At 33.2% G+C, this 23443-nt stretch overlaps 1 protein-coding gene across 1 annotated transcript in view; it reads left to right on the forward strand.

The window, feature by feature from the left end:
- Positions 1-2186: 2186 nt before the first annotated feature.
- Positions 2187-23443, forward strand: part of LOC146532390 (netrin receptor UNC5C-like) — a 106200-nt gene continuing 84943 nt past the window's right edge. The window contains exon 1 of the mRNA XM_085196094.1: positions 2187-2929. The gene's annotated coding sequence lies outside the window, so the exon portion shown is untranslated. The remainder of the gene's footprint in view (positions 2930-23443) is intronic.

Consider the following 23443-nt stretch of genomic DNA (forward strand, 5'->3'; position numbering starts at 1 on the left):
AAAGAATATTCGTTGCACTCGAGCTTTAAAATAAAAATCGACCTCAAAAATTTAATAGGGTGATGTTAAAAGGACCGAGGTGCCATTGCCAGGGCAAAAAGAAAGGTACCAATAATAAAATTATCGGGTTCCGCCACCCATTAAATGCAGACCGCTGTGAAATATGGAGAGCTTTCATTGTGATGTGCTGGCGTTAGGTATAAAATGTTAGTTATTTTTTAGCATTACTCTATATTCTGAATATATCAGGGTAGCAGGGTAGGCAGAGAGAACCTAGTGTTAAGAAATCCGTCCTTTGCTTTTCGTTCCTTGAGTAAAAATTGAATTTACAATCTTCGTGTTTACAGTCAGACGCTGTGCCGCTGCGGCACTTAATTAAAATTTACTAATTAATTAAAATTAAAACAGCTTCACGCTGTATCTCGCAGAAGGAGAGAGGAAGGGAACCTAGTGTTAAGACTATTCCGTCCCCCACTCCCCGTCTACTAATGAACATAGATTAATGAACACATAATTAGAGTCCCATAGTTACAAATCCAATAATTTATACTAAAAGATGTTTTCTAAGAGTTTCCAACCGATACTTAAACCTCATTAATAACTCAAATAACCTGATAACTTTTAAAACAGCCATTAATCTTAGCTTAACCTTTCGGTTCACTCTAAACGCTGGTTTACAGATAGAACGCGTCGTACTTATGCTTAGTTTATGCGAAGATGTTTCGATAGTTACAGTAATAATGAAGGATATTTCTCTTTATTTAACTTCACGCTGTTTCCCACACATAGCACAGGGAACCTGGGAACCTAGTGTTAGTACAATCCATTGTATTCCGTCCTTACCGTTAATATTTTAGAATTAAAAAATGCCATTGTATAGAATATTTAATTCGTATTTTTAATTCGAGCGGATAGACAAATGCTAATAAAATACAGGCAGCGCTTCTTTTACTGAAACTGCATATAGGGTAAAATATTTTAAACCCGGAGCTAAAGAAATTAATCAAGATGCCTCAACAGTTTGGACGCAGGATTTTTTTTTCATTTCAGGATTTTTCTCCATATCCTGTATTTCGTATGACGCACACATACACATATTACTACAAAAATATTACTAAGCGTTGCCAAACTTCTACTTTTCAATTATCAAAACATAACCGAACGAGAAAGAACGATATTTCGCTTTCTTTTACACGCAATTACCTATTTATTTTAAGAAATCTAAACAACGTTCAAAGGTGTTATTAAAATTGTTTAATAAAATCCTACTTTAAGGCAATTTATTATATCTCCTTTATTATGAAATTATTTAGAAATAATGCATGGTTATTGAACCACCCACAAAATTATATTCAAAATTTTTAACACAAAATGATATTGAACTACGATAGATAGGTACTTACATTCAACATTAGTTTTACATCGTCGTTGTCGCATTCTCCTTTTACTAGCACTAATATTTACATCATAAGTAATATTAAAAACTCAACATTTGTTTGAAATGTCTTAAAAGAATGTATGTTTTGATAGTACACTCAAATACTGACACACAATAGTTTCACATTTGAGAAAAATACTCAGTAATCACATCATCACGATCACGAAACATTCATCACGATTTTAGAAATCCGATTAATGATAAAAATATTATTAAACAACATCCAAATAATTTAAAACACTTAATAATTATTCAATGTCTAAAGTCGAACAAAATAATGTAAATACAACAGAACTTAGCCATTCCGCGGCTAAGTTCTGTTCTTACACAGATAATTAAAAACATTGTAATAGTTGCCATTAATTAAAATATTTATCGAACATACTATTACATTTTTTATTAATATTTTCATTATTATTTATATTTGTATAATTGAAAATAAAAAAAATAATTAAAAATTAAATAGTAAACGAGTTTTATAATGATACACGAGAACCTACGAAAACTCAATACGAAATAAATTAATATTTAGTAATTACCTATTTGTAAATGGTATTGATAATTATATTAATTATTAATTATTATTAATTATTTTAATATCAAATCATGCGTAAAAAGTATAATCTACATTTATTATGAACTATAGTGTTATATTAAACAATCAATCAATATTAAAAATTAATTTTGATATCTGCACAAAGACACCCCGCTCACGCCGCACCGATTTCCGGCGATTCCTATGGAATCGGTGCGGCGCGTGCATTCTGCGCAATAGTAGTTGGGTCGGACTATAGCTGAATGCTATTTACCAAACCATATAAATATAACGGGTTATGGGCCTAGACCACGTCGTAACAGTAATAAAGAAGATCAATCGTAGAAAATTAGAAATACTGGCGAGATTAAAACAGCGTTACTTCACGCGACGCTTCGGCGTTGGTATTGGAATTTGGAGGTTAAGTTGCCGGGAAGGAAACAAGTAAAAAACAATCACGATGGAAGGAAACAGCACATTAACAAAACTGGAAGGAGTAAAAAAATTGGAATGCTTGGAAGTTCCAAACCATAATACTACTACGGGGTGAAATTGTGTCATCATCATCATCATCTGCATTTATTGCTACAATTAAAAGAAATATTAAATGTTTCAAGTGTAATAAAATGGGTCATTGTCGAGATGAATGTAATGTGGACAGAAAATGTAATATTTATTGTTAAAAAAAGTGAGAAAAATGCTATTATTGTAATAATTATGTAAACATGTTAAAAATGAGTGTTAATTTAAAAAGGGAAACTACAAACGCGTAGTGCAACAAAAGTAAAATTAAAAACCTAATAGAAATAATTCAATAAAAGTGTGTTAAGTGTATTCCTAAGTGTAGCGTTAATTTAACATCAGCTCGCCGCCGTCGCCTACATAGTACATATCTACGCTAGTTGCTGCGACTCGATTTCTTGAATGAAGCGTGTGCGACGTTGCCGCGCCGACAGGTGTGTGCATGCTTATGAAATTCTTAAAAAATGGCGTTTTATTTTAAAACGATAATTTTATTATTTATTTTGTTTGAAAAAAATTATTTTGTTTGTTTTCATTTTTGGGAATTAATTTTTTTCTGAATTATATTAATGCCATATATTAGGCTAATATATTTTTTTCTGAATTATATGGTGCTGTCAATTCCATGTCCCTTCCAATGTCCCTGTATACAGTGATCTAAACATGTTCTAATGAGGTAAATTGCAAGGATAAAATATAAATATATTTTTCAGTTGATGTTACCCCTTAAAGAACTACGCGTCAACCCAACGCCCACGTAATCTTCATCGACAATTACTATAATTAAAATCAAACCTACACCATATGCAGAACACAAAAACATTTCACATTAACCCTTTGTCATATCAATTTAAAAAACATTCTACCCCCAAATCTCACGGTGTAATATGACATTGCCTCCCACCCCCGCCCTGACAAATGAAAAGTCTTTTAATTAATTAGAACTACCCTCGCCGTGAGAACCGTTCGAGTGGCGTAAGTTAGAACAAAGTGATCATGAATATTAAATACGAGAAATTGAAATAGAACTGCGTGAAACTTTTTAATTGTAATTGTTCTTTTTATTAGATAACTAGTGGGCCCGGACGCGGCTACGCCCGCGAAAATATAAGCCTAAATCATTAAAATAAATTAAAAAATAATAATAAGTGGAGATTTATTATTAGAAAAAATATCTGAGTAACCGAAATGAACAAACCAAAGAAGTAAAAGTAACTAAAGGAAATTCTTAATATTAGAAAAAAAAACCTAAAGTTTGCTGTGCGCGCGTACTAAACATTTTTCTATATTAAATAATTATTAATTTTTGCGAACAATATTAAATAAAATCTCAAATGATTAAAATTACGATATTTTAAGTGTATAACATCGGTATAGATAACCAAACTGAGATAAATTAATTATAAGCAGCAAATAATTACATAAAAAATAATAGTAATTCGAAAATCTATAAAAATTTACAAAATCATCAAAGTCATCCGCCCGTTCGCGTCGGTCATACTCATATTATGCCGCCCGAAGGCTAGGTCATTTGGAATCAGTCACATCTTAATTATTTATTAGAATGTTATACAGTAAACTATAATTTCCATCCAGATGAAATGCTAAAAGTGACTATTATATTTATTTTCATAAGGATGAATATCAAATTATAGAAATCATCTAATTTTTGTTAATGATTTGTATAAAGAGATTTGTATAAATCTATATCGGCGCGCACCATGTATGCATTAAGCAAACTCACTGTGGGTGACGTTTTCTTAAAACAGCAAACTTTGCAAGCCGTTGCTTAGCAACGCGTAGCGACGATTGTTATTAACATGGCGGAATAAATTCCTTGTCAAATTAATTATTTTAATATATTGGTATATAACGAAAATATTACAAATATGAGAAAAAAAAAGTATCCTATGTTCATCCCGGGACCCTCAAGTATCTCTATATGAGTATTTTATCACAATTAAATTAACGGTTTGGCCCTGATTGCGGAAAAGACAGACAGACAGACAGACAGACAGAGTTACTTTCGAATTTATAATATAGGTATGGATTATATTCTGGCCGTCGTACCTCGGTGGAACAAAGGTGTGAAAAAGCGCAAGGTTTAGTTCCTTCTCGTGAAAATGTAATATTTGGTATTTTCATGTTCTCGTTCTAGTAAGAACTCAAAATGCAATGCCTAAATTAAAAATAAAAAGTAAATAAAAATAATTAATAAATTTTCGTACGGCAGAACTTACAGCCTTAACATAACCTTAACATAACCGCCTTAACGCATTGCCTACCAGTCTCGACCTTTACAAGCCTATTTGACACTTTTATACAGACAGAGTATACGTGAAGATAAAAAAATCGAAAGGCAGAATATTTACTTTTTATTTTTCAAGAACCCTGTAAGGTTTAATTATTTTGCAGAACAGAACCTTAAAAAATTTATATCTAGAAAAAATTCCACATCAGCTATTAAGACAAGACATTCGCAATTCGAAGTAAAGATCGAATAAAGTCACGTCTCCATTTTACAACTTGTGCCAACGTATGCAACTTCATAACGAACTCATTAAACGTTTAACTGGATGACAATGACACCATCGTAGCATAGCAATATAGTTTCTTATGGTATATGAGATGGTTGTCCATTCGATTACCACTTGAAGGATTGTTTATTGTATTAGGCCGTTATGGCCTAGGGGCACAACTGCGTGACTGTAAAAATGACGGTTGTAGCTTTGATTCTCGCTCGGTGAATGAAATATTCAATATTTTAATTTCATTGCCCTGGTAACGAGGCAAAACACTGCGTTATGTTCCACCAATCAACTCACGATGCCTCAAGAATTCAGCAGAAAGTGAGAAATAGAATTGTCATTATGTGGAACGAAGTGTTTTAACACTAGGTTCCCAGGTTCCCTCTGCCTAGCCTGCTATAATAGAGTTACAGCGTAAGCTAAAAAAACATATACATGTATATATACGATATGTATATCGCTCCAGGCCACTGATTAAAACCAAAATCAAAATCACACAACCTCCTTGTTAGATCGCACGTGCCACATTTTCGACGCGTGTAAGATATGTCATACACCTCGGGGGCGTCAATTTATTTGCATTCAAATTTATTTTATGTCACGCCGTTCTGACGTGTACAAGTATATGATTTTTGGGAACATTTAACAAATACTGTGATTTGACGTTTGACGTAATTGAATAAAAGAATAGTCATTGATCCTATTGTTCTATAGTTCGAAGGTATCTGCAAGTAGGCGATGATTGTAGGTACCCGAATGGCAGAGTAGGCAAAAGGGACCTAATGTTAAGGCATTCTATTGTTGAATTCCTGCAAATATTTGTAATAATACTAAACGAATAGTAATAAAATAAGTAAAAATTGAACCCCCTACTATTGCCAATTTTCCTGTACAGAAATACGGAATTTCAATTATTTACGATAGCAACATTCAATGCATATCATTGACAATGACACCCAGCAAATCGAATTATAACTTCGTATTGGTTACCTTTTATTCGAAACAGAACGAATTTGGCACAACTAAAATATTTTAAAGAAATTTAAATCGTATGATAAAAGCATAGAGTTCAAAATTGAAACACTTTGATCGATATCTGTAGCTCTACAAATTAAAATCCGTGCTATCACACATACATCTAGAGTAGTGTTACCATGACAGTACTAAAAATTGAGATTTATTTATAGGATTAAAAATATGTTAAATTTTTAAAGATAAATAATTGTTGTACCTGTTGGCACTTGTGCTTAGTTCCCAAGATTTTTATGTTTCTGTTATATGTAGACGTTTAGTCCGCCTGTCTGCTATGGTAAGCTATGCTGCTATCTGCAATGGTAGAGTAACAAATTATTCTTTTACTTTCGCATATTTTCCACACTTACTAAACGGAGTTAGCGAAGAATGTCTCGTAAGTTTGCGTACGGTCCAGACGTTCTCATTTTTTAAGACTATGAAATGACAAATAGCATATGGACTTATTTATTCATTTAATTAGTGACAAAAACTATTTATTTAAGTTACTTCAAAGCCATATACCGAATGCGACATTTCATTTATATATTTCTATCCTAAAAAAATCCCAGCTCTTGGTATCACTAATCTAGATAGAGCCCGGTCAGACATCCAAAACAAATACTACACTTTTATAGGGGGACACAAACTAATTTGCATATGGAAAAGCGTCACATGTATCAAAGAGTGGGCAAAAATTCGCACGATCGATACTACGTACTGACCGCTTGTTTACATGTTATTACAAGTAGTAAGGCCAAAATATATGATCAATTAACTTATTGATATTTAGTAATCACGAGCTATTTAACAAAATATAAATTATAGTATTTTTTTTGTTAAATATAAAAAACAAATTCTTCAAAATTACCATGATATGAGCAGGATAAAGCGTGAAAAATTTACAAATATTTAAAATAAAAATACAATTTGAAAATGAAAATTATCACAAAACAAACAAATAACTACAGTTACATGTAAAAATCTGCAAAATTGCATCTCAAAATACTAAAAATGAATAGTTGGCTTGCGTTTAATAAGCACGAAACACGCTACACCCATAATTATTAACAATCTAAACCCTATTCGTTATAGTAAAGTCACAATCATCAAGGGACGGCACAAAAGCAACACTTAGTAATTGTTATTATGAGGACCGCGGAGGGCGCCATTCAAATTCAAATAGCTTTCAAATCTACTATTATTATCCCTGACGCATTGTATATGTCCATAGGGACCGATATCACTGGTTTGATTCCTGTCTTTGCTTATTTTTTTTTTCATTTTATATTACTTCTTTTTTTGCCTTCGACTGTGTCTGGCACCAAGTAGGGTAGGCAGTGGGAACCTGGGGACCTAGTATTAAGTATAAAGACAACATTTACAATCAGACATTGTGCCTATGTGCTACTATAACCTCAAATATATAGTGCTTTAAATAAAAAACGGCTTATAAATATATTTCTTTACATAAAATTTACTAAAGCTGAACCAAACTATCATTAACCACGCTACTTTGACTCCCAATAAACTTCTCTAAAAGAAATTATTCATGCAGTAATAAAACATTAGAAGATTTTTATATCATCGGCTTCTTTAGACGATAATTTATGTGTCGGTAAACATTTTAGTGGCCATTAATGCTATTCGATTGTCATATCGGAGTTACTGATGTAAGTGGCGCCTAAGTTCCGGCGGCGCTTGAAACGAAAAAAGTTACAAAAAGTTTTAGCACCCTCCTATGTTGTTAGAATAAGCAACTTGTGTTTTGGTAGGATCAGTTCGGGTATCAAAATATTGTTATTCATTATTGTTATAGGTATGTCTTAGTTTTATTTATGTATGTAGAAGGGTGTATTGATTGCTATTGTGCAGAAATATAGGAGAGCTTTTTTGTTCTTACATGAAAGTTTACATCATAAATAAAATATAGGATCAAAAGATAATAAAATATATTTAAAAAAAAACTCTTTAAGCTTCCTTAAAATAATTTAGTATTATTAATCTACAAATCCAGAAATATGAATGCTATCTGAAATTGGATTGAAATCTTGAATATGACAAGGTGTCAAAACTCTCCGCTTTCCATTCAATACAAAATTTAAAACATGGCGTGGTGAGTGATGGAATTCAATATCGTGATTTAATTGATCAGACGGGAGAAATAAAAATAATTGATTACCTTGACTGAGAAACAAATTCACAAACGTCGCGTTTACAATCGGATGCCCCACTGCGTTACAATTATCTGAGATAATATATGAGAAAGACATCAACTAAAATAATATGTATAAATGTAATAAATACCTATAAATTAATATAAATTTATTGAGTTGTATTTTCAAAACATTAGTCAAAAAAAATTACAAGATTCAGTTCTCACTTAAAGCAAAATTAAAACAGTTAACCAAAAATCGAAAGTGAAATTAAGACCACCTCGTAATTCAAACTCATATTACAAATTCAAGTCAAACGCACACCTTATGTCATTCATATTGACCATACAGCAAGTAAAAGACTATAATATCAAATTATATACTCATATCACTACGCGTTTCCGTCGATGGTGTTAGAATGATTAATTCAGGATATGACAACACTAACTCTATTGTTTCAAAGGTAACAATGCAGACGAACAAAAAATAAGGGAATAAATCTAAATCGTGTTTTAAAAGTGGTGTGGCTAGTTTTTTTTGTGATCAGAGGATTTGGTTAGATGGTGTGTGTGAGCTTTATTCGGGCATGTATCCATCAGGTAGGTAACTGTTTACGGTTCACACTTTATAAGGCAGGAGAAACTCAGTGCTGAGACACTCCGCTCCCCATTTTTCTCCATATTTTCGAGATATTGTTTGTTCAATGGCGGTACTCAATGCCGCGCTTTGTCTCGATACCAGAGCAAGTTGAGGCCAATTGTGGCGCAGTGGCACAAGTGTGTATCTGTAAACGGGACAGATTGAGTGTTCGATTCGAACTCAAGTGAAATATTTAATATTTTCATTTTGATAAAAACTAACTTGGTGTAAAATTATATATGTTCTTATTTTAAATTTAAGTTGGACAACTTAAACTTAAAATAAGCAGTAAATCTAAAATAATTTTTGAAAGACATCATCTCATAATCTAAAAATACCTCAATTTCAAAGTATTCTTCATTATTTAGAGTTGAGCGTATATTAATTTATATGTATTTCGTAAATTTCATATGTTTATTAGTAAATAATTAATTTTATTCAAAACAACAGCGGAAATAAGATACAGTTAAAAATGAATTCACAATTCTGTTTCGAAGATAAACACTTGCTACACGAATATTTAATTACATTATACCTCTAATTAGATACTTGTCTTGCTCCACTGCTTCTACTTTGATACCGGCTCATTTGACAACTGTCAATAGAAATACATCATTACAATTTGAAATGAGATTAATATATTAATTAATATTTTTTGTAACCTCACGCTATATCTTACATATAGCGTGGTACCTAGAGGGAACCTAATGATAATAGACTCAGTTCCCCACGCACTGTGCACGCACTTCCAGACATTGTATGTTGAATGGCGGATGTCAACGACGCGCGTTGTCTTTTAGAGTTACTTGTAACTATGTAATAAAATGTAAGAAAACTGAAACTAAAAAATAATATTATCATAAAACTTAGAAATTATACTTTGCTTAGATGACAGTACGATATCATCGAGATCTTCTGATGGAGAGTTTGGACTTTCGAATTTACGTGATATTTTTTTAAAAAACTTAGAAACGTCTACACCATTTCTAATGATCGCCCAATAATGATATTATTCATTACTGGTTTATTATTGAATTTAGTCTATCGTATATGAAGTGCTATCCTTAATAATTTTACTTTTTTAAATTTTTCTACGTTTTGTAGACGGAGAAGACGAAAATACAATGATTTATTTTTGACATTTGCCTACGAAACTCTCCAAGTTCAACAAGCAAAAATGACTCAAACGTATAACGAATAACATTTAAACATTAAGTCATTTTAATTGAAATCGCGGGAGGAAGTGAAGTTTTAACTCCCCAGCCAGCAACGTGCCTTATCGCAGGAAACTTCAAAATTGACGGTATCGCGGGCATCATCGCAAATGCGTATGCCGAGCTGTTCTCATTGTTCAGGTCATTTTATTGGAGAAAGTAAAGAAATAATATGTTGAAAAGTATATTTTATAATATCTATTAATTACGTATTACGTACAGACTGTAAGCGCGATTGTTGTGTGTTCAATTCTCATTTGGAGGAATTGAATTATTTTCATTTCCTGCTTTGGCAAGAAGGTCATTGGGCCTTGCAAAGCGTAATATCTATATAATTAAGGAGATAGTGAGAAACAGAGTGTTTTCACACTAGGTTCCCTCTGCCTATCACACTTTGAGGGATAAGGCGTGAAGCTGTAATAAAAATATTTACAGTTTGAAAGATAATGGAAACCAGCCCCACCTAAATTATAAAGTAACTGACGACAGCATAAAATGTATCTACGAATATGTTTTAAGAGCCAACGCTTAATCTATATGTACATATAAAAATCTTAACTTGCTTCTGGCAAGTCATAATTGTATATGTTATACATGTACATATAATATATAATTTTTGAAAAAAAAATTGACGATAAAGCCAGTCGAGGCGCAGTGGCACAAGCTTGCAACTGTAAATGCGACAGCTTGTGAGTTCGATTCTCACTCGAGGAAATTAAATATTTAATATTTTTCTTCAACCTTCTTTTCTCTCGTTCTAGTAATGAGGTGTTCCGCCAGTTAATGCCTCCAAAACTTAACGGAAAGTGGGGAACGAATGTGTCCAAATTAAAAAAGAACGTCTCAACACCAATCTCCCAGGTTCCCTCTGTCTACCCTGCTATAGTAGGAATAGGATATAGTAGGAAGTTATAAAAAAGTAATAAAATGTGATATGGTTTTAGATTAATTTATACAAGAGGAAATTAAATATTTTTTGTTCTCTTCCCGGTAAACCAACAAAAAATATTAATATATCTTTCCCGACCGGGAATTGAACCCACAACCTCTATAAATTAAAATTATAGTAACAGTACTATTTACATGCCAATCAAAATAACATATTCTCATTATAGCGAAAAAACATTAAAAAAACTAAAAAAGCTAAAACAACTGATTACAAGTCAATCAACAGTAAGTAATAATAAATAGACAAATAGACTGACAGTATTTTAAAACTATTTAACAGTTTGTTTCATACATATTAGGTTGCCCTCTGACCCCAGCAGACACTGAGTGATCTATCAATATATCATGTTGATACGTGAGCCGCACGGTATAATGTGTGATGAAATTACTTTAGACATTCTTTATTTTAATTTTTTTTGGGTAGGGTTTTTGAATGATAAGTCTAATTTTTATATAATATTTATTTAATTATGAGGTCGGTCGTGGCGCAGGAGCACTGTTTGTGTTAGGTTGTAGGTTCGATTTCCACTCGCGGAAATGAAATTTCTAATATTTTCATTTCTTCGCTGTGGTAACGAGGCAAAGCGTAGAGTTATGCGACGCAACATGCAGTGCCTCGAGGATTCGGCGAAAAATGGGGAATGGAAGAAAAAAGTGAAGCCGAGTGCATTGAATGCGCTAATCTCAGGAACCACTGATTCGAATTGGAACATTGTTTTTATGATGGGTAAGACATTAAGTCAATGATTATTTTCCCATTCCTTTAAATTAAAAATCGAACCCCACTTCTATAATGGGAAGTAGGCGTTGTTAATATTGAGACTTGCTGTCCACTATACCGCGAGGGCGTTATATTTATACATAGTAATATAACAGTGAAAGTATATCCAATTTATGTATATATGTTATTATGATCTCCATAATATTTGATTAAGACCTGAGACCTGATACTCATGAGAATGTTAACTTATAGTTAGAATAATAATATAGTCATAGTTCATCTATAATTTAGTTGGGGAATCTTTGAAAATATTAAAAAAAAAACTTAGCAATTTACATTTGTGTATTTTTTTATCCATAATAATTTTATTCAGAAGCTACTAGTTCGAATAAAAAAAATCTTTTTGTATTAAATTGTACGTTAATGGAGGAAGTCTAGGTATAGGAACGTTTCATATTTTGTTAATCGAAATTAATGAAAACATTAAACTCACACAACAGCTCTCCATTAATACCATTTGAAAATCAAATGTGGCTCAGTGGGAAAACTGCTTACAAGCTGTTTGTACATTTATAACAACAAGTCGGGGACGCAAATCTCTCTTAATAGGAACGTAATGGTTTGCAGGTTCTCTCTGCCTACCCTGCTTTGTACGGAATACCGAGTGAAGCTACAAAAAACACTAACACATTCCGATTGCTATAAAACCAGGTCTAAGAATAATCTCATCTAAAAATCTTATCATTTGAAAGTATAATGACAATTCTGCTATTTGTTAAAAAGCCCTTGTGTCCCAATTTGGTAAGACGAAGTCCGTTTGAATCGTAATTAATTTGACGAAAGTTTGATTTTTTATATTATAAATGTAACTTTTCAGAATTTCGAATGTTATTTTATGTGATAAATTTATATTTAAAGATGAATTTTATTAAAAATTGATAAAAGCACCCATTAGTAAAACTTTTTCTGATATAATATATCTTCCATGTACAGACAGCGATCTGTAACATTATATTTATATCTTTGATTTTACTGTTTTCTACCTTAATTTTTTAGAAGGCAATATTGGCGCGGTGCACAAGCATGTGCCTGTAAACGTGACTGTAAGCCTGGTTGTAAGTTCGATTTCCACTTGAGGAAATAAATATTTGCTATTGTTGTTATTTACATTTTTTTGCTTTGGTAACGAGCTTTGGCGACTTAAAATGGTACGCCTCGAGAATTCGTCGAAAAGCCTGGAACGGAAGTGTCTTAATGAAGAACGGAGTGTCCTTATATTAGACTCCCAGGTTCATCCTTTGTGTGGAATACAGCAAGAACCTAAAAAAGCAAAAAAATATTTATCGGCAAAAACTGTGTCAAACTATTTTTTTAGTATATTAATAATTAAATTTACACACGACGATTATATATACGAATATTTATATTTCCATTTCTTCGCTCTGGTGTCGAGGCAAAGCGCGGCGTTGAGTTCTGCTACTCAACACACAATGCCTACAAAATTCGGCAGAAAGTGGAGAACGGAGTGTCTTAACACTAGGTTGCCTCTGCCTACCCTGCTGTGTACGAGATACAGCGTGAAGATGATTTACACACGACGGTTAAATTCAAAATTCAAAATATTCTTTATTCAAATAGGTAATTATTATAAGCACAACATATGAACATATGAACAAAAAGCTACCACCTGTTCGGAAGGCTGTTCTGGTTATAGATTCAAGACCTATCCATATTAATAATTCTAATATATATTTTCTCCAGTCCCCATATATAGTTCCTCTGTTAGATAGGACCTTTGTTCCTACAATATAACTGTCACTTAAACTAAATCCATTCACCGTCAAATAGAGATTGATTTGGAAATAAGCACTGAATACATGTATGAAAATCTTTTTAATTCATTGTCAACCATGTCACAGGTTTGACTGATATGTCTGTTTAGGAATATCGATCACATTGTGATTGTCTAATAAAGCGTTACAACCCTAAAGTTAACATGTGGGTTTTTTTTATAGTTTTACTAGCGATCTACCCGCGACTTAACCCGTATATTAATTTTTTCGACCCCATTTTAAGAGCAACGGACAGACTGACAGAATTCCTTTGTCATTTATAGGTTATATAGTAGTAATATTATAAATAGTAATATTATTACACAATATTTTAATACTCTGTATTACCTTGAGTTAGGATTTTTTTTAAACACTCATAGACGTCACTTAGCTTTTGTCTAAGATTAAAATTTATTCACAGATATTTACAGATTTCGTTCTATTTTTAGCAGCAAACTTTAGGAATTTGAATTGGCACCCACTTGATTGACAGACATTGAATAGGATTTTATCATATTGTTTCCGGCATTAACAGAGTAGGCAGAAGTTAAAACACTCCGTTCCTCGCGCAATGCCAAATTTTATATAGTTTTTTTCATTTACTCGAGTAGAAATCAAACCTTAAACCGTCACCGTATGTACAGTCAGATGCTGTACCACGACAGCCTCTATATGATTAACCACACACAATAGTACCACGAAAGTGTCAAATGGAGGTCGTAATAATCTCAAATGAATTTCGTCATTAGAGAGTAACGAGCTCTTCGTAATCTTATATCGTGAGTTCAACGTCATATTATACATGTTATATTTATATTGTTATATAATCAAATTTCCATACGTTCACATTCTTAGTTTGTGGTTTTGTATTTACGTATCTTCAAAATTGCAAGAAAGGCCTACCCTTATCTATTTTTTTTCCATTAAGACACTTTCATTTCCTTTGACACTTAATGGGAACAGAGTGTCTTAACATTAGGTACCCGGATTTCTTCTGCCTACGCTAAAATAAAAATAAGAAAGATACCATTACCAGCTCGAAAGGTAGTTCTGCTAAGAAGAGCCAGCAAAACAACAGCTCAACTCAACAGTTGTATTTTTTTTCATGGAAAAAGACAAGGCAAACGAAGGTTCGGCTCACCTGATGGTAAGACCCCGTGTAACCCCAGAAGAGCTATAGTTAGAGCGGCCTAGAATTAGTATTTTTCAATGTTAATAATAAAATATTAATATATTTATTGTTAAATAAACTGTTAGCCATCCTGCGTGGCATATACTTGATATTAATTAGTTATAAAAATATTTATTATCTACGTACAACATGAGGTTAAGCGTTAAAACGTCAACCCAAATTTAAAACTGTCATCTATTAAAAGATACGTACAAAATTCATCCCTTCATACAACGACGAGTCGAGAATCCGTATCTGATTTAAAACGGTCTTCCAGCTAAAATAGAAACCAAAGAATTGTTAATAGGCGTTCGAAATGAATTTTAGTATATTCGTGGACTATGAATATGTGAGTATGTACAGAAATGGCGTCAATGTAAATATTTTTTTTAATTTCTTTTGAAAATATTTTAAATAAAAAAAAAATCAGCTTCACGCTGTATCCCGCACACAGCAGGGTAGGCATTGATAAAAAATATATAATTTAAAACATTATGAAAGTGAAATTACTCAGATTCAAACCTAAAATTCCTTGTTCTGGGGTCACGTCACAAAAAATACACAAGTCGCTTTTTCTGTACTCCAAGTTTACGTGGGTCGTGTGGTGTGCCCACTTTTTTTTACATTTCAAAGACATTGATTGATTGAATTTTATACTACAGTGCGTTTATGGGAATTTTTCTATAGTTTTTTTAATGTATTTTTTTCATTTCATCCCTTAATTTATTGTATCTTAATTTAGATAACGATGTTTATCATATATTGATAGTTTGTTTTTCGTTTTTATTTAGTTGTTCTTTGTTTATAAATTTAACGTATTTATAATTCTTAAAGTGAAGTCAAAAGTCTCTTATTGGGTGACTAACAGGCAACACGCCGACGATATTATTGCATTTAGAACGTTGAAAATTGGCATGGAGGTAGATTAGGGATTGTATGTACTAGAGCTCCAAGCTATATTTCAATTCCAACAGATTTATCTGTTTATTGTCTGCCAGTCACTCAGCAATGAAAAAGTTTATATAAATGTATATAGAAATCCACTAAAATACGCCAAAATAAGAACCATATTTGGCAATGAAGAATTTTCTTCTCTTGCTAAAAACTCGTCTCACCAAATGTATATAGCAATATTATGAAAAAAACATGTGTTACGTAAAATGCGAAACGACCAACGCCAAGGGCTAAAAATTAACATAAAGATCCTCGCTGGATTCTGGTACCGCAATAACGCGGGCGGATGTCATATTTGAACAGAAATTTCGTGGAATAAGTAAAAATGTAGGTAGATAGTGTTTTTATATTGTTTTTGTGTTACTTATTTCACGTGATGGACGTAGAGGAGATTTAACTTATAACACGTCACTTTGTTATCCATTCTTCAATAAAGAGTATAAGACTAAATGTTATAATTAAAAACAACCTTTTTCAGGTTTTCTGCCCAATTTGGAAAACATTGCATATTGAGTGGTGGAACCAAGTGCCGCATTTTGACTAAATTATTTTTGGGAAAAAAGCTCTTATAATCTTTAAATTAAAGATAATAATGAGATTGTTCCATCACAAAGTAAACAACTTGCAAAGGGACTATAAAAAGACAATTCTACACGGCCATTAGCTGTAAGGGAAACTATATAAATTCTCAAGCTACAATGAAAAATTGTAACATAGCGGGCACCTACGTGACACTCCAAAGACTTGCTCTTTCTACTTTTATAATGAAAGTTGGTCAAGAGCTTTTTGCTTATTATAGGTGAAATGTTGTTTTTATGTAGGTATTATTAAGTATTATGATATGGGAGACCGTCGTGGCGCACGGGCTGAAGGGTGTCACTGTAACGCAACGGTCGTGGGCTCGACCCCACTCGAGGGAATTATTTATTATTTTAAGATTTTCATTTCTTCCCTCTGGCACCAAGAAAAAAGAACCTGGCGTTGAGTTCCACACAGTGAAAAAACTGATGGAAAGTGAAGAATAGAGTATCTTAACACTAGGTTTCCTCTGACTACACTGCTGTACGCGAGATACAGTGTGAATCTGATTTGATTTGATTTTTTGTTCAATTCTCAATAGGTGGAATAAGGTAAGGTGCAGCGTTGAGTTACGCCGACACGCAATCTCTATGAAATGCACAAACAGTGGAGAATGGTGTGCCTTAATATTAAATTATCTTCTCTTATATGAGAGAGATGCATGAAACTAAACAAAACAATAAAAATATAGCGACCTAACTGTTCAAATGCTTGTAGGTACTCGTATATTCTACTTTTCTAATGAAACTTGGTCAAGAGCTTTTCGCTTATTGCGGTTGAAATGTTATTACTATTGTTGACACAATTGTTGTGCTCTATGACTAATTACACGTGATAGTTGCGGCTTCCAATTAAAATATGTGGAAAAATTCTATAGAATGCATACAATTTTTCTATTTGTGCTTTCTAACGTTTATTGTATTTATTTTGCGAAATATGGATGATAAAAAAAAATACTTGGTGCAAAAAATTTCAAGCCTTCTCTGTTAAGATAAAGTGCGATATTGATCTCCATTATTGCATGTCTTAAATTAGGCTCGAACGTAGACAACATAGAGCTTAAACACAAAGGTACCTTTGTCTATCCCGCTATATGCGGGGTTATACATCAAAATTTAAATCAAATAACGTTTATCAAATTACTCATCCTTCCGACTAAAATAATTACCTAAAACCAGTACTCGTATTCCCGTCCAATAAAATAATTCATTCCTCCGAGTGAAAATCAAACCCATAATCGTCCCCATTTAAAATCAGTCACTGTGTCGCTGCGCCTGTTTTCACTTATTTCCCTCCATATTTTTCTTCATACTTCACAAGCTGTAAGCATTTGTTTCTTTAGTTACATAAATCATAATATCTCCCACTTTCTTCCCCCGGGATTAGCGGTGATGTTTTTATTTGACGTGAACATCTTTTATTTTGCTCACGGAACAGCTAAATATAAGATTGTTTATAAAATCCGTTTTGTTTTGCCATATACTTTGTGCCCATCAAAGTCGTTTAAACTTGTAAGGTTGGAGCGTTGATAATAAAAAATGAAATATATGGTGTCATTTTTCTTTGATATATGTATAATGATGATTATTGTTTTAATAATGCATGTTATTGTAAAATCTCGAAGTTCCGAAGCTCTTAGATTTGACTAATCGATTTTCGAGCCTTAAGGCCTCAATCAAAGTCTTAAGTCAGACCCGATCCGTGCTCCGTGTCTGTACTCTCATTAAGACACTTCCGTTCCCTTTTCACTTTTCGCCGAGTTCTCTATGCGTGTTGAGTGGTGGAACTTAACACCGCACTTTGTTGTATCAAAGTAGAGAAATGAAAAAAAAATCATAACCTTTGTCAAGACTGGAGATCGAACCCACAACCATCACGTTTACTCTCCTTACAACGTATAACGCAGCAAATAATATAGATGACAGCCGGTTAACTATAAATACCTCATAACAAGGGTATAAGCTATTTCTTTGTATTTTATACACCATAATTCCATAATAGTGAAAAATGAAACAAGCGTAAATAGGATTATTCTTATACAGCTATTTTTAAAACGCCCGAAGCAAAGCAACTGCGATAATCAACTTTTATTTGAATAAAAGGCAAAAAGGTTTAAAGGCGTATAGACCACTTAAATATTGTGTAAAAATTGTTAATATTAGAGAATGAGATGGTTGTGGGTTCAATTTATTAGGGGGGATGAATTATTTTCGCTTTCTTCATAAGACAAAGTGCGGCGTTTAGTTACACTACTACTTCTAACATTCCATTTTGTCATTCAAATAATTATATATTTTTTTGTTTACTAGTTACTAAATGACAAACAACACGCAGCTAACTTAGTAGTAATAGAAATTTGATACTTAGCATGTAAGTTCCTTGAGAAGTGTATAGAAATATTAAAATAGTAAGTATATAATAAAATACAAGGAAAAGAGAAAACCATGTTTTTACATGTTAAACTACTCGCAAACGAAATGCAAGCTACAATTCATTTAAATATGAGGTTTCAACTCCCTCACGTTGTATCTGCATATAGTAGAGTAAGCAGAGAGCTAGTGTCATACTTCGTTCTGGCTATAGAAAATTGGACAGAAAGAGGTTCCACCTAAAATTCCATTTTCTTTTGCGACTTTTTGCAACAAAAAAGGAAGCCTCTACCTATATAACGATATGTATTCCAGAATCCTGTGAAGGTACCTTTCCGGCATCTCAATCGAGCAGTATTTCATTCGTCCATTTATTGTTTGATTCGATAGTTGTGAAATTGAAATTTGAGTTCACTGTCCAAATAATAAAAATATAAACAAATATCATAGTCTAAGTGTTTTTCAATTAAATAGAAAACAACAGTAGTATCACCATATACTTTGCGTGAGCTTTGCAAAATTGGCGCCCAAAGGCAACGTTGCGTGACTCGAAACTGCAATCTGATTGTAAAATAGGTCAAACAAAACGCAAATGAATACGCTATTGTGTATTCGTATATCGCCGAGTCAAATCTGTTTTAATCTTGATACCTATTTAAAATAGTGCTATGGCTTAGTGGTGTTTATGTTTGATACAGAAGTAGCAACTTTGGTTTTCGTACTTGTCGACTATACATAACGTAGATACGTACTTTTTATTCAAGCGTATTAGGTGGCGTATTTAATTAGCAATCACTATTTCTATAATTGACAAAAATATATATATTAATATGTTTTAAGTGGCTCGGGGCGTGGCGTCCTGGCGCAGTGGCACAGTAGGCCACAGCAGCGTTTGATTGCGATATGTTCTCATCACCAGGAGCAAAGAATAAAATATATTAAATGAAGTCAACGTTATTTAATATGGAATCAATATTGTAAATAGCTGATATTGAAAATCTAACACATGCTAATACTTACCGACATTTGGCAGAATAGGCACAGGAAACCTAGTTAAAACACTCCGTTCCCTTTAGCCTAATTTTCTAGACATTGCGTTAAGTGGCGGACCTCAGCGCCGTTCTGTATTTAGTTAACAAAGCGAAGCGAAATGCAAATAATTCATTCCCCCGAGTGGGAATCGACCAAATCCCACACTCGTCTTGAAACAGTCGACCAAAAGTGTTATTTTACACGAAACTCTAGTCGTAACTAAGTTGTATACACACTCGTACATACAATAAATAGTAAGAAATTCGCGCACTTTATAGGCGAGGGTGAATTAACTTAACGCGAAGGTATCGTGGTTTTATGTTACTAATAAAGCAGACGGTCTGACGACGTTACTGCGTTGCCATCGATATCGCTCGGGCGATACCGTGCCGATAATTCGAAATGATTTTGACTGGAATAAGCAAAGTAACATATTAATATACAAATATTCGAGCTGTTTTGGTATATTATATGCTTGAAGTGTTGTAGCTTCACGTCATATGGGTTTGGGTTCAATTCTCCATCAAAAAAATATTTGTTTAATTAACGAAATTGTTCAAAGAGAATACCAATATTATTAATTTTTTCATAATATAAAGCTTCAGACAGGTCTTTCTCATACACAACTAGGGATAGCCAGAGAGTACTAAATGCCAAACGCTACAAAAATAAATCAGCTTCACACTGTATCGCGCACACACCAGGGTAGGCAGAGGGAACCTAGTGTTAAGACACTCCGTTCCCAACTTTCTGCCGAATTCTGGAGGCATTGTGTGTTGAGCGGCAGAGCTCAACTGGGTTTCTGCTTATATCTTTTGTTTCGTCCCCTGTCATCAACCTCTTCATACATGTCTTCCGGACCTTCTAAAGAGGGTAATCTAAAAAGACTGAAGGCTCCCTTTCCTTCCTTTTCATTGATACTGTGCTCTCGAAGATCAACCGAGATCTCAACCTACCTCTATTACCGTCACAAATATTTTTTACAATTTTTTCATACTGATACCCTCTTTCTTCTTGAATTTCACAGTGACATCTTCGCTAATACCTGTCATTCTCACACTGAACCTCCACAGCATCCATCTTTCTTTCATTCTTCTTCCGTAATAATATAATATATGAAGAAATCTCCATGCAAAAAGACATATTTCGTAGTAACTTTGAATAATAAACGCGTGCCCTCGCCTCGCTACCGGTGCGGTCCGCTCACGATCACCATTTGTCTACCGCCTGAGGCTTGCAATTTTGCATTCAACACGCCTACTATGCATTACAGTAGTATTTCTTGAAATTTCTCATTTTCAAATGGATAATTTAATATGTGCTATATATTACTTGGGTGTATTGTTTGTGGAAATCGACTAAACGTCGGGGTCCAACTTTCATAAAAAAATATTTCGTAGATATTCTGTGATTAGGTACCGACCGACCGACCGACAGTCAAAAGACGCTGGTATAAAACTCTCTGTTTTTCTTATTTAGTCTTTAGAAAATGATAATATTTTTAACAGTAAGTATGAGAATTGTCTAAAGTGGAGAACGGAGTGTCTTAACTCTAGGTTTCTTTTGGCTGCGTATGTGGATTTAATATTTTTTAAGTTTTAGATTCATTCATCATTAGCTCTCTCCTTCTGTTTCCTGTTTTTCCACATATCAAGAAGTAAATGAAAACTTAATGATGACTGACTTTCCACCCATTTTGTATTGAGTGGCGGAACTCATGTAGCAATGGGATCTACAACCAGCATATTCACAATCAGACGCTGTTAAATTGCCCCCAGACAGCCTTGAGGTAATAATATTAAACGTATGCAAATACAAATAAAAATTCAGTTATATACTTCAGTTGAAACTAACAAATTTCAATAACTAAAAAGACATCGTGCGCTACTCCCGGGTACCTTCACGAATAGCGTTTCATATGACGCCTCGGGCCCGTAATCTCGACTCCACGCCCATTGGCTTCCATTCGATATTACACTAGCGTTTCAATCATAGAAATGTTTATTGATAAAATAACAATAATATTCAATTTTGTCTTAAAAGGAGAGAAGAATTTAGTGCTTAGACACTCCGTTTGATATTATATGTATAATAATACATTTTTAATAGACGACTTGGAAAGTAACTTATAGCCCAAGCCTTGTAGGTATAAGGGATACAGCGTAAAGCCACACAAATACTGCTCTACTATTTGTTAAAAATATCATCAATGAAGAAATTTAAAAAAAATACGTGTATCACTCACGACGCTATCATCTATAAAGATGTTTCTTAAAAAAACAAGCTATCCCTCTTTAAAAATTGTATTTCCGAATGCTATCATAACCACTTACAAAAAACGCCAAAAGATGTTTGGAAAGCACGTTTTTATAATCATCTAACAGTACAAGTGTGAAGATAACTGATCGAACTTGGCTCGTATTTTTTACCTCAACAATCATCTTATTTACAATTTTTTGCAGTTCTAAGTGTAGGAAAGCATAACCGTTACGAAAGATTCGAAAAGGGCGTTGAAAAAAATATCTTAAAGGGCCTAATGGAAGCGTGCGTTGTTATCTAAAGTCACGTAAAATATTAGATATTTCTGTTTAAAATTATTTGAATTTAACTGCTAGTCGTGTTGAAATTCCATTTAAATTTCTGGAACGGAGGGAGCCTTGTGTATAAACCCTCCATTCCTTTCCGCCGCAATACGAGACGAATCAGTGATGAGTGGCGCAACTCAATAACGAGCTGAGCCTGAGAACATGTGGCAAGAGTGTTAAGACACTCCGTGTCCAATAAGATACTTCCATTTCCCACTTTCTGACGAATACTCGAGACATTGTGAGTTGGGTGTAGAGGCCGAAAACAAACCTGCGCTTTGCGTTATCACAAGAAAGAAATAAAAAAATTCAATATTTCATTCCTCCGAGTGGGAATCGAACCCACAATCGGTATTTAACGCCACGCTTTATTTTGTTACCGGAACCGCGAAAAATATAAATAAATTACTCCCCGATTGAAAATGAAATTTTAAAATATAATTCAATAATTTAACAGATAATGTTACAGGGATATTGATCGCAAAGTTGACAAACTTTCGGCTTAGCGGTTTCAGATTGCTCTTGCTTCGTCAATATTGTTATTTCCTATTTGAGTTCCGATCGGTATTGCAATTATACCTACTTAGAAATTCCAACTGTATTCTAGTTCTAGACGGCGTCTGTAATTTCGTTGTTGTATTCAATATTAAATTTTTTCTTTGGCTTTTAGCATATTAATACGCAATGCTTCTGAAAATGCAGAGAATAGTATAGGATGAAGCTAAAAAAATTGTTTAAAAAATAATTGCAGATAAGTATAAAATGTACAAATAGGTAATTATCTCATTATATACTCAAACAAGTTTAAAGTGATCTTAAAAAATTATGTCAACTTTGGAATGACAGTTTTAAGTGAACAAGTTAATATTTTTGCCTTAGGGAGCTGTCAGCATATAATTGTTGTCGATATGTTTGTTGCATGGTACAGTACTTACAAAAATAGTGCTACATATTTTACTGTATAGTAAGTATTTGTAAGAAAAAATCGGTCAAGGGCGAGTCAGAGTCACTCAACGTGAGTTTCATAATAATTTCATAGATGTTAGACCACGAGAAAGTAACTAATTTTGTGATAATAATTTATACGCTTTAAAAGCTTAATTTTGTCTGTGCTCTAAGGATCCGTTGATCTATTGTAAATTTTATCTTGATACCTCTATGCGTTCTCACGGACAAACATTAAGTTACCCGGACATCATAGTGATCCTC

The sequence above is a fragment of the Heliconius melpomene genome, chromosome 13 (assembly GCF_056956725.1).
Source record: "Heliconius melpomene rosina isolate 202511_hmr_F chromosome 13, ASM5695672v1, whole genome shotgun sequence".
In the NCBI taxonomy this organism is placed as follows: Eukaryota; Metazoa; Arthropoda; class Insecta; order Lepidoptera; family Nymphalidae; genus Heliconius; species Heliconius melpomene.